This window comes from Oryctolagus cuniculus, chromosome 12 (genome assembly GCF_051225735.1).
Source record: "Oryctolagus cuniculus isolate XC-2025 breed Fujian yellow rabbit chromosome 12, ASM5122573v1, whole genome shotgun sequence".
NCBI classification, from domain to species: Eukaryota; Metazoa; Chordata; class Mammalia; order Lagomorpha; family Leporidae; genus Oryctolagus; species Oryctolagus cuniculus.
This window is the reverse complement of record NC_142878.1, coordinates 14,595,913-14,609,387: the sequence shown is the minus strand read 5'-3', so window position 1 is coordinate 14,609,387 and position 13,475 is coordinate 14,595,913. Positions and strand designations below refer to the sequence as shown.

Genomic DNA, 13,475 nt, shown 5'->3' with positions numbered 1-13,475 from the left:
TGATTTGAAAGCATGATAGGAAGTTTTTGCTGTTTGCTTTTAGTATTTCAAGACAAATTGCTTAAAAATCTTCTGGTTTCCATCTTATCTGAAAATCTGCTCTCCAATATAAAAGAATAAATTAAGGATAATACAGTTAAATGGCGGGCAAGCTCCTGGATGTTACCCAGGATACAACGCGTTTCCTATGAGGATTAAGAGTGACTGTCTCAAATATGCCCGTTCCCTCGGTCTGAGTATTTCGTTGCTATAATGAAATGGCAAAAGCAGGCTAATTTATAAAGGAGACAGGATTATCTTGGCTCACAGTTCTGGAGGTCCACAGCCTAAGATCTGGAAGCCCTGTGGTTCAGCCTCTGATGATGACGCTCTTGCCGGCAGGGTCCTGAGACAGCACAGAGCCTCACATGGGGATGAAGCAGGAGTGGTTAGTTGTTCCTAGCCATGCAAGAGCTTTGTCTCGTGGATGATGAAGCCTGAAGGCACAGATACAGAGGGGCAAGTGAGTATTGAAGCAAAGTTTAATGAAAACAAGTAATAAAGAGAGTACACTGGACAGACCAGACATCTGAGTAAAGAACTTAGAACATAGTCTACCTTTGGACTGGAGTTCTTATGGATGTGGGTCTGGGGCCTCCATTTCTCCCCCTCCCTACACCCGGCTGCTAAGGCAACTCAGTAGACATTAGCCTAGGTGTGTACAAAGGGAGGGACTGTGCAATGCAACGTGGAAACAAGTCCTGAAAGCAGGACCCAGCCTCTGGTCTGTCTGCCTGACTTAGACCAAGGTGTTCTTGCCTGGCTTTTATCAAAAGGAAACCACTGGCTTGAGGGATGATAGAGCTGGCCAGACAAGGTTCTGGTTGCTAGACTGAAGCAGTTATTTGCTCCTCAGATGAATACCTTGATGGCCAGTACTGATCAGAGGGGTTTGTTTAGGGAAATTCCATTCCTAAAATAATTAACCTTGTTTTATGACCATGTTAGGTGGATTTCAGCCTCCTCCCTAGGAGCAATTCACCAAGCCTTTCACCAAGGGGGTTCTGGGAGGAATTCCATGCTCAAAAAGCCCTCTACCTAGTAGTATCCTAGAGAGTGTCAGGGAGGACAAACAGGAGACCCATACTCATGCCCAGAAAACCCCCCATCTGAATATTACAGGAATTTGATGAAGAATTACAGCATGGACAACAAAGACGGGTGAGCAAAGCAAATGAAAAAAGATTTTATAGGGAGTGTAAATCAATTGATCAATTCTTCTACGTAGTTTCAAAGTGTCAGGGATCCATTTCGAGATTCGATGATTATTCGCTGTACTTTTCTCTTCCGTTGAGGAGCAGTGTTTTTTTTTTTTTCTTTTCTTTTTTCTTAGTACTATTTGTTGAAATCTTTTACTTAGAGTAGGGTTAACTATATGATCATTAAGTAAACTGAAAATAGACCTTTGTGAAAATTAAGAGTGGGAATGTGAGAGGGAGGAGGAGGAAAGGTTGGAGCATGGGTGGGAGGGAGGGAAATGGCACTAAGTTCCTAATCTGTATATATGAAATACATAACCGTTATCTAACTTAAATGCAATTTAAAAAATAAAGCAGATGATGAATATATACATATATAAAAAAAGATGTCAGGGGTCGCTTCGCTGTTTTCTGCCTCCTGTGTAGCGGTCATGGTTCCTGACCAGGTGACAAATGTTACCATGTCAACCACTTGGGAGCTGTGACAGTTGAGAAATATTGTCAACCTGACCAATTAAGGCAGGTTATGCCTACCTAATCAGTTGCTAAGCACTTGAGACATGCTGTTTTGTGGTGTTTTCTGGTATGATGCCAGAGCCTATTTTCTCATATGGTTACCTACAGATTTCATTTTCTTGGAGCAGTGTTTTTGTCTTATCAACTGATGTCAGGTTTTATACAAATACCTGGATCCTGATTCCCACAGGGGCCCTTCCCAGCTGCCTATTAATCCCTCAGTCCTTTCCTCCCTGGTCTAGGAATTTCTTTCTCCTCAGTTTCTCTATGCTAAAATTGCCTTCTCGCCTGCTCCTTCATCAGCCTCCTATGTCATTGTCTATGGAACAAGTTCATGAGCTTGACAAGGGAGACCCTTGTCCCTCTGTGATCTCATCTGTATCCACTCACCTGTCAATCAGACTACACAACCACTCCCCTTTGGGAAGTGACCAGGAGGCATGGAGCACCCAGGGCCAGCCCTGTTCTCCAGTACACTGCCTGTTAATGCAGCTGCTGCTGCCCATGCAGTTTCTCCACACAGCTCTGGCCTGCAGACTCCTGCACGTGGCCCCTGTCTGCCGACAGATTCTGGTTTGGAATTTCCTGTTTACCCTTCTTAGGCCTCTCTCCTTTAATAAAGCCCTCATGTTCCTGTGTATTTCTCTCACTCTCTAAATAAATCTTAAACCTTACCATTTTGTCTGTCTTGTTTGTGTCTAAGCTTAGGATGCCTCTCTAAATTGAGACAAGAGCCCAAAATATTAATTTGAGTGTATGCTTGCCAATAGTACCTAGGGGTTCAAATCAGTGGTATCATTTTCTGGGATAGTGCTCGGTTGGGGCTTTCTGGATGTGGAATTCCTGAAATCCCTCCCAGAACGTCATAGCTGCCATCTTGGTGAAGGGCAGATGAGAGTTCTCCAAGATGAGGATTAACATCCAACATGTCTACCATAAAAATTGCCCCCAAGGAGACCCACCCACCCAAGTTATTGAGCAAAAGCAATACTTCAGATATATAATTCTGGCTTGCTTCTGTATTTTCCCTCATTCCACTGCACAGAAATGCCCATTTTTCCTTTGGCCCCTCATCCACACATGGCCTCAAGTCTACTAGCTACCCTAACAGTATGAGGCAGGGAGCATGCATGTCTGAGTGTCTGTCTCTCCATGTTATTCTACTTTTCTTTACAAAACCACTCTGACTCAATCATGGGGCTCTACCCCAGTGATTTAATCCAACCTAATCACTTTCCAAAGGTGCCTCTCTATTTTTTTTTTTATTTTATTTTTTTGACAGGCAGAGTGGACAGTGAGAGAGAGAGACAGAGAGAAAGGTCTTCCTTTGCCGTTGGTTCACCCTCCAATGGCCGCCGCTGCCGGCACACCGCGCTGATCTGATGGCAGGAGCCAGGTACTTATCCTGGTCTCCCATGGGGTGCAGGGCCCAAGCACCTGGGCCATTCTCCACTGCACTCCCTGGCCACAGCAGAGAGCTGGCCTGGAAGAGGGGCAACCGGGACAGAATCCGGCGCCCCGACTGGGACTAGAACCCTGTGTGCCGGCGCCACAAGGCGGAGGATTAGCCTAGTGAGCCACAGCGCTGGCTCAAAGGTCCCTCTCTAAACACAGTGTGGGTTAACTTTCCATACCCATGAGACTTTGGAGATTAAATTCTTGAGTTCAAATATCACAGGACCCTCAAACTCTTCTTTTCTGCATTTTGCTGAAGCAGTAGAATATTTCTTTGTGCCCTTTTGAGATGTAAATTTCTTTCTTTCTTTCTTTCTTTCTTTCTTTCTTTTTTTTTTTTTTTTTTTTTTTTTTTTTGACAGGCAGGTTAGACAGTGAGAGAGAGAGACAGAGAAAGGTCTTCCTTTTTCTGTTGGTTCACCCCGCGAGTGGCCGCCATGGCTGGCGCGCTGCACTGATCCAAAGCCAGGAGCCAGGTGTAGAATCCAGCGCCCCAACTGGAACTACAACCTGGGGTGCCGGCGCCACAGGCGGAGGATTAGCCTCGTGAGCCATGGCTCACTAGATGAAAAATTTCTACTCAGTTTCACCTGAAGACCTTCACCCTTTGGAGAAAAGAAAGGCTGAAAAGATTTGCTATTTGCCCTGGCTAAAACCTGATATTTGAGAGGAAACAAGAGAGCTGTATGGTCAACCCAGTTTAATTAGAAGTTAATATTCATTTATTTTGGGGGCCTCTGTTTTCCCATGGATCTGAGTACCTATAAATTACCTAGTTTGTGTAGTCTCATGACTAAAACTTTAAAATAAAAACTACAAGACCTTTATTTTGTCTGTGTTTTTATGGATCCATGTTTAGATGTGTGTGATTTGTTATATCCACATGTATGTGTTTATATATTGTCTACTATGTAATCAGAAAACTGATTAGCAGAGTGCTCTTAAATTAAATTAACCTGAATATTTTTCAAGTTAATGTGATATTAACAATCTTTGGTAAATAAGAATGTTACTAGTTTAATTAAAATATGCATGTCTATCAATACTATTGTAATAGGGACACAACTTTTGTCTGTATTAGGTATTATAAAAAAAAGTGAGCTAAGAAGGAAAAAATAAATAAGATATCAATAGAATAAGAGTTTATAAATGTACTTTCAAGAATAACTAGGTTTTATAGTACGTTTGTTTTTAAATGTTCCTCTAGTCTCTTTAATAACTACATCCTTACGGATTTATTCAAGAACACCCCAAACCTAGCTGGAGGAGCTGCTACAGAACTCCAAAAACCGAGTCCACTCATTTGACTCATAATAAGCCAATCACTGGCAGCAGGGTGATAGAGGCAAGGAGGTGTTTATTACAAAGCCTGGAGCCAGGAGCCTGGCAGCTATGGCTTAATTCCTAGGCTCCCAGGAGGGATCAGGGATAAGTGTTCTTTCCTCTAAAACTGGGACTGAGAAGTGCACGTTCAGCTTCTGTCCAAGTCACTTTTTGGTCTGCAGTGCTGGCGGAGCTCCTTTGATTGGTCAGTGGTGTCATGTTCTTTGATAATGCAAATGGGCTCCAGTCAGTGTGGGGGCTGTGTGAAAATCATATTTACTCTTCACTTGGACCCCCCTCAAGACAAGAGTGAACAGGAGATGTTATCTATAGGGGAAATAAAGAAGCCTGGTGATTAGGGACCTGGTAGGGCCGGTTGCCCTCCCTACTCCCTCAGTTCAGTGAGTTACTTCTAGTGAAACCAGACAAGGGAAAGGTTAAGCTAAAGGGAGGAGGCCAGGAGATGGTGAGAGACAATGACCTTATGGTTTCTAGCACCTGCATTCAAGGCCCTGTGTAGGGATCAGTTTCAGTTTTACTAAGTTAACTTGAATGATGAATATTCATTAAGTATCCAGATCACTTCCAAGTAAGATAAAGTAATAAAACACTAATCACTAAGGACTCCTTAAATTTTATAGAAACACAAGAAATTGTTGGTCTATTAAAAATATTATTGTGCCCTGTTGTTCTGTGAGAAATGTATGTTTCTAAAAATTATAAAACTGTGTTCATTTTCAGAAGACTGCTTTATAATTGCTAAGGATTAGAGTTACAGGTAATATGTGTATTTAAAAAAACTAAGAGGGATGGGTGCTACAGCGTAGTAGGCTAAGCCTCCACCTATGGTGCTGGCATCCCATATGGGCACCCAATCTGTCCCTACAGTTCCTCTTCCAATCCAGCTCCCTGCTTATAACCTGGGAAAGCAGTGGAAGATGGCTCAAGTGTTTGGGCACCTGCACCCACGTGAGAGACCCAGAAGAATCTCCTGGCTCCTGGTTTTGGATCAGCCCAGCCCCAGCCATTGTAGCCATTTGGAGAGTGAACCAGCAGATGGAAGACCTCTCTGTAACTATGTCTCTCAAATAAATAAATCTTAAAAAACAAAAAAAAACTACTAAGAAAACCAAATCTGCTTTAAGTATAAATATATTTTTGGTGAAAGGTTGGTTTTTTGTTGATAAAAAAAGATAATTTTGTACACTTTAGAGGTTGCTTTAAAATAAAGGAATGAAGAATGCTTTAATAAAAATAAATGGATATAGAAAGTTGGGAGAAGAAAGTAAAAATCTGTGTGGTTGAACTGACTTAAATGACTTCATTGCAAAAATGTTAAATTTAAATATTACTATTAATAGCACACTAATACAAACATAAAATTTGAGTTTCCCTTTTAAACAAGATTTTTATGCAATGCATATAATAGATAATAAAAGATTTTCATTGTATTTTTTAGTAAATTGCAAAAACAGAGAGAGAAATGAGATTCTATGTGCTTCGTGCTACTTTCATTGGGTCTTTGATCACTTAAAAAAAACTGAGTCTTCAAAGAATTAAGATGTTTCTACAGCTATGTGGTTTTTTCCATGTTAGATTTCTTTTAATCACTTATTAATCTTAAAGGCAGAGCAACAAAGTGAAAGAGAACCTTCCATCCACTGGTTCACTCCCCAAACGGCTGCAACAGCCAGATCTGGGCTAGGCCAAAACCAGGAGGCAGGAACTCCATTCTGGAAGTGTTTGGGCCATCTTCCACACAAGCCATTAACAGGAAATTGAATGGGAAGCAGAACAGCCAGGACTCAGACAGACACTCAAATATGGTATTCCAGCCTGCAAGCAGGAGCGGTGCCAATCCGAAGCCAGGAGCCAGGAGCTTCCTCCTGGACGGGCGCAGGTGCCCAAACACTCAGGCCATCCTCCACCACCCTCCCGGGCCACAACAGAGAGTTGGACTGGAAGAGGAGCAACCGGGACCAGAACCAGGTGCCCACATGGAATGCCGGTGCTGCAGGCAGAGGATTAACCAAGTGAGCCATGACACCGGCCCCCTACATATTCTTCTAACTAGTGCTTGGAACGTTCTCTAGGATTAAGCCATAAAGCAAGTCTCAGCAACTTCAAAAAAATAGAAATCTTAGCACACACTTTCTCAGACCACAATGGAATGAAGCTGGAAATCAACAATTCATGGATCTCTAGAACATATGAAAACACATGGAGACTGCATAACATGCTCCTGAATCAACAGTGGTTCATAGAATAAATCAAAATAAGTTTAAAAATTTCTGGAAATAAATGAAGATGACAATACAACAAATCAAAACTAGTGGGATACAGAAAAAGCAGTGTTGATAGGAAAGTTAATATCAATTGGTGCCTGCATCAAGAAATTGGAAAGGCACCAAATAAATGAGCTTCCAATGCATCTCAAGGATCTGGAAAAACAACAACAACTCAAACCAGAAACTAGTAGGGGAAAAGAAATAATTAAAATTAGAGAAGCAATCAACAAAAATTAAAATGAAAAAATACAAAATATCAGTAAAATGAAGAGCTGGTTTTTTGAAAAAAATAAACAAAATTGACACACCATTGGCAAATTAAAAAAAAAAGGAGGGAGAAGATACAAATCCATAAAATTAGAGATAAAAAAGGAAATGTAACAATCACCACAGAAATAAAAAGAATCATCAGAAATTACTAAAAAAGAGCTGTATGCCAGCAAACTTGGAAATATAGAAGAAATGGATAGATTCTTGGACACATAAAATCTACCTAAATTGAGCCATGAAGACATAGAGAACCAAAACAGACCCAAAACCAAAACAAAAATTGTAATAAATATCCTCCCAACAAAGAAAAGCCCAGGACCAAATGGCTTCACTGATGAATTAAACCAGACACTTAAAGAAGAACTAATTGCTATTATTCTCAAGTTATTCAAAACAATTGAAGGAGACAGAATGCTCCTAAATTCTTTCTATGAAGACAGCATCACCTTAATTCTCAAACCCAAAAAAGCTGCAACAAAGAGAACTACAGTTCAATTTCCCTGAAGAATGCAGACACAAAATCCTCAGCAAAATTCTAGTCCATTAAATCAAACAACACATCAGAAAGATCATCCACACAGACCAAATGGATTTATCCCTGGTATGCAGGGATGGTTCAGCATTCACAGATCAATCAATGTGATACATCACATTAACAAACTGAAGAACAAAAATCATATGATTATCAATAGATGCAGAGAAAACTTTGGATAAAATACAACAACCTTTCATGATGAAGACTCTAAGAAAACTGGGTATAGAAGGAACATTCCTCAACACAATTGAGGCAAGTTATAACAAACCCATGGCCAGTGTCCAACTGAATGAGGGGAAATTGGAAGCATTCCCTCTAAGATATGGAACCAGACAAGGATGCCTACTCTCGCCATTCCTACTCAATATAGTCCTGGAAGTTTTAGCCAGAGCCAATAGGCAAGAAAAAGAAATCAAAGGGATACAAATTGGGAAAAATGAAGTCAAATTATCCCTATTTGCAAATTACATCATTCTATATATAGGGAATCCGAAACACTCCACCAAGAGACTATTGGAACTCATAGAAGAGTTTGGTAAAGTAGCAGGATATAAAATCAATACAAAAAAACAACAGCCTTTTTATACACAGACAATGCCAAGGCTGAGAAAGAACTTCTAAGATCAATCCCATTCACAATAGCTACAAAAAAAAAAAAAATCAAATACCTTGAAATAAACTTAACCAAGGATGTCAAAGATCTCTATGATGAGAGGCCGGCGCTGTGGCTCACTAGGCTAATCCTCCGCCTTGCGACGCCGGCACACCGGGTTCTAGTCCCTGTCAGGGCACCAGATTCTGTCCCGGTTGCCCCTCTTCCAGGCCAGCTCTCTGCTGTGGCCTGTGGCCAGGGAGTGCAGTGGAGGATGGCCCAAGTGCTTGGGCCCTGCACCCCATGGGAGACCAGAATAAGTACCTGGCTCCTGCCTTCGGATCAGCACGGTGCGCCAGCCACAGTGCACCGGCTGTGGCGGCCATTGGAGGGTGAACCAAAGGCAAAGGAAGACCTTTTTCTCTGTCTCTCTCTCTCACTGTCCACTCTGCCTGTCAAAAAAAAAAAAAGAAAAAGAAAAAGAAAAAAAGATCTCTATGATGAGAATTACAAAACATTAAAGAAAGAAACAGAAGAAGATACAAAAAAAAAAAAAAAAGGAAAATCTTCCATGTTCCTGGATTGGAAGAATCAATATCATCAAAATGTCCATTCTTCCCAAGGCAATTTACAGATTCAGTGCAATACTAATCAAAATACCAAGGACATTCTCAGATATAGAAGAAATATTCTGAAATTCATATGGAAACACAGGAGACTTTAAATAGCTAAAGCAATCTTATACAACAAAAACAAAGCCTGAGGCATAACAATACCAGATTTCAAGACATACTACAAGGCACTTGTAATCAAAACAGCCTGGTACTGATACAAAAACAGATGGTTAGACCAATGGAACAGAATAGAAATGCCAGAAATCAATTCAAACATCTATAACCAACTTATATTTGACCAAGGAGATAAAAACCTATCCCTGGAGTAAGAACAATCTCTTCACCAAATGGTGCTGGGAAAACTGGGTTTCCACATGCAGAAGTATGAAGCAAGACCCCTACCTTGCACCCTACACAAAAATCCATTCAAAATTGATTAAAGACCTAAATCTATGATCTGACACCATCAAATTATTAGAGAACATTGGGGAAACCCTGCAAGACAATGGCACAGGAAAAGAATTGTTGGAAAATACCCCAGAGGAACAGGCAATCAAAGCCAAAATAAACAAATGGGATTGCACCTAATTGAGAAGTTTCTGTACTGCAAAAGAAATACTCCGGAAAGTGAAGAGGCAGCTGACAGAATGGAAGAAATTATTTGCAAACTGTGCTGCTGATAAAGGATTAATACCCAGAATACATAGAGAACAAGAAATTCCTCAACAAAACAAAAAACCCAGTTAACAAATGGGCAAAGGACTTAAACAAATATTTTTTAAAAAGACTTATTTATTTATTTGAAAGTCAGAGTTATACAGAGTTAAAAGAGGCAGAGAGAGAGAGAGAGAGAGAGATCTTCCATCCAATGGTTTACTCCGCAAATGGCTGCAACAGCCAGAGCTGCACCTATTCGAAGCCAGGAGCTTCTTCCGGGTCTCCCACGTGGGTGCAAGGGCCCAAGGACTTGGGCCATCTTTTACTGCTTTCCCAGGCCATAGCAGAGAGTTGGATCAGAAGTGGAGCGGCTGGGTCTCGAACCAGCACCCATATGGGATGCCGACGCTTCAGGCCAGGGCATTAACCCACTGTACCACAGCGCCAGCCCCAAACTGACATTTTTTTAGAAGAGGAAATCCTAATGGCCAACAGGCACATGAAAAAATGTTCAGGATCACTAGGTGTCAGGGAAATGCAAATCAAAACCACAATGAGGTTTCACCTCACCCCAGTTAGAATGACTTTCATACAGACATCAACAAACAACAAATGCTGGTGAGGATGTAGGGAAAAAGTTACACTAATCCATTGTTGGTGGCAATGTAAACTGGTAAATCCACTATGGAAAACAGTTTGGAAATAACTCAGAAATCTGAACATAGTCCTACTATGTGACCCAGTCATTCCATTCCTGGGAATTTACTGAAGGGAAATGAAATCTGTAAATAAAAGAGTCATCTGCAACCCGGTGTTTATTGCAGCTCAATTCACAGTAGCTAGTACATGGAATCATCCTAAATGCCCATCAACTGAAGACTGGATAAAGAAATTATGGCATACATACACTATGGAATATTATACAGTGTTTAAAAATTAAATGCAATAACAAATGGATGAATCTGGAAAACATCATACTTAGTGAAATAAGCCAGTCCCAAAGGGACAAGTACCGTATGCTCTCCCTGATCAGTGATAACTAACAGAGCATCTAAAAGGAAATCTTTAGAAGTGAAATTGACCCTTTGAGAAGCAACGACTTGAGAAGCAACGACTTGAGAAGCAACAACTTGAACATCCTTTGCCTTGACTGTCGAGGAACAATTTTTTCTTTCCCTTCTTCACACTATTTGTTGAACTCTTTAGTTAACACAGAGTTGGGCCGGTGCCGTGGCTCAATAGGCTAATCCTCCACCTGCAGCGCCAGCACACCAGGTTCTAGTCCCAGTCGGGGTGCTGGATTCTGTCCCGGTTGCCTTCTTCCAGGCCAGGTCTCTGCTATGGCCCGGGGAGTACAGTGGAGGATGGCCCAAGTGCTTGGGCCCTGCACCCGCATGGGAGACCAGTATAAGTACCTGGCTCCTGCCTTCAGATCAGCGTGATGCGCCAGCCGCAGCACGCCGGCTGTGGCAGCCATTGGAGGGTGAACCAATGGCAAAGGAAGACCTTTCTCCCTGTCTCTCTCTCTGTCTCACTGTCCACTCTACCTGTCCAAAAAAAAAAAAAAAAAACAAAACCCATAATCATATGTGTATAAAATCAATTGAAAATAGATCTCAGTTAAAAAAAATTAGAGTAGGAATAGGAGAGGGAGGAGGAAGTTTGTAATTGCAAAGCTGAACAGTTCTGCAGACATACCTATGGAATTACTTCTAAGGGTACAGTTTAAAAACTTGTCTTGGGACCCCAAATCCCATTAAGCTGGATGGTAAAAATGCCATCTTAAGTGTTAAAGTGATCATATTAAGTGTTAAAGTGAACATATAGATTGCATTAAGTATTAAAATCATCATCTAAATAGGATCAAGTGTCTATAATAATAATAGATAGAATTAAAAAGGAGAGAATGTTCCAACATGGGAAGCAGTCCACACAGCAGACCCATAGAATGACAATGGCTGAAAAGCCTGTGAGACTATTTCAGGCATGGAAAGCCATGACACTGTAGCAAAACATGTTCAACATGAAGAATCTCTGTGAGTGAGACCCCAGTGGACAGAATTGGCAATCAAAGAAAGAGGTACTTTTCTCTGAAAGGAGGAGATAACTACCACTTTGCTTATGGCCTTGTCTAAATACTGATGGAATTTGTGGGTTCAAAAGGCTTCCATAGCCTAGGCAGCTCATGTCAAGAGCCTTGGGTGCATGAATCTTACTTGCTGAATTTTCCTGAGTGTGAATCTTATGCCTCTCTTATCGTTGCTGTAATAATTTTGTTCTCAGGATCATTATGCATTTCAACCATGCTACACAAACCTGTCCATTTCTTTGTGTTTTAGATTACCTACTTGAAGATACACAGCTGTTTGTGGCATAGGTAGTGAGTCACCTTAGCAAGGATGGGCTCACCGCTGTTTAGACAAGCCTCTTAGGATATTTTATTACTCATCTCTCTTGACACAAAAATTCACACTCCATGAAGCAAAGATACAGGAGCATGCTGGCAGGTTATCAGGACAACCTAAGCCAAACAATAATTGGATTTCTTATCCCTAGTGTCAGAGTTTATGTAAACAGGAGATATGATCAGAAACCTTTCTGACACCATTGGCCAAATAGCAGAAGGCACTGCCAGAATTATTAGACTGTCTTGCTCATTACACTCGTACTCAGATTGTGCCACATAACATTGCTTTAGATTATCTATTAGCAGAAAAAAGAGGAATATGCACAATAACTTACAGTATTTATTGCACCAGAATAAGCAGCTCTAAAAGTAGAGACACATGAAGAAAGAATTATCCAAATCCTCTTTGAGTGCAAGATGTAAGAACTTGATCATCTATGTGATTTGTTCCATTGTTGGTAATTATATTTTACATTCTTTTGATTTCTAGTATTTTCAAATATTGTACCTTTCGTTTGTCCCAACTACGTAAATCAGTGTACTGAACTCCAGCCAGCATCCTGCTCTCTTGGGAAGTTGAACCAGATACTTCCAGAAAAAGAAAAAACACTGAAGGGTCCTAACAGTGATTGGCTTGTTGCTCTCTCTCTTTCTCTCCCTCTCTACCAACTTTTTATGCCCATAATAGGATTAAAATACATCTCATCATCATTATCTAGTTTCTTCTCCTCCATGACACATAGCCTCCCCAGCCAATTAGGATGAGTGCTGAACAACATATGGAGCAACTGAACAAGACAGACAGAAAAAGAAGGAACTCACAGCATTCATCAATGATTTTTCTCCAAAATACCTCAACAAAAAAAGGAGATGATAAAAAATTTAAAAAACAAATAAACAAAGAATACCTCTTAGGGTGTCCAAGGTCCAAGAGACAGGAAAGGTTAATGAGTTAACAAGCTACAAGCCAAAGAACAAAAGGCCAATTTACATTCTTGAAAGTGTGCTAAATATTTTAACTCAGACGCCAGCATGATTGCTGGGTGCCGCTACATCTGGTTTGCAACTCCAACCAGTCCAGAAGCAACAATTACCATCCCCATGGACTGCCCTCCACCCAAAAGCTGCTCCCGCTTCATGTAATCCTGGCCCTCCTATCTATACCATTATAGGTTCATTGTATGAAATTTATGTCTTCTTTCCCCAAATTTTCTTTTTTTTAAGATTTAATTTATTTATTTGAAAGGCAGAATTACAGAGAGAGAGATTGATCTTTCATCTGCTGGTTCACATCCCAGATGGCTACATTAGCTTATGCGTGTGAAACAGGGCAAAGGAAAGTCCCTGTGGGAATGAGAATAGCAGCCCTAGAAACAAATCAGGCTTTTGGAGCTGCCCAGTATTTGCACATCAGCAGTCCTGCCATGCCTGTTAACTGCACAGGGGCTCTCAGCCTTGCCCCAAAGACGCTGCAGGAGGATCTTCCTGGCCCTGCATCAAGGGGACTATATTGTACTGGGCCATAAAGCCTTGGGGGGAATTTCATATCCCACAAGTCCTTTGTCCAACAATATTCCAGA

At 41.1% G+C, this 13,475-nt stretch overlaps 1 long non-coding RNA gene across 1 annotated transcript in view; it reads left to right on the top strand.

Moving 5' to 3' along the window:
* The first annotated feature begins 1,061 nt into the window (after nt 1-1,061).
* The window catches only part of LOC149122948 (uncharacterized), a 29,486-nt gene continuing 17,072 nt past the window's right edge, over nt 1,062-13,475 (top strand). The window contains exon 1 of the long non-coding RNA XR_016217295.1: nt 1,062-1,200. This is a non-coding gene — a long non-coding RNA (uncharacterized LOC149122948). The remainder of the gene's footprint in view (nt 1,201-13,475) is intronic.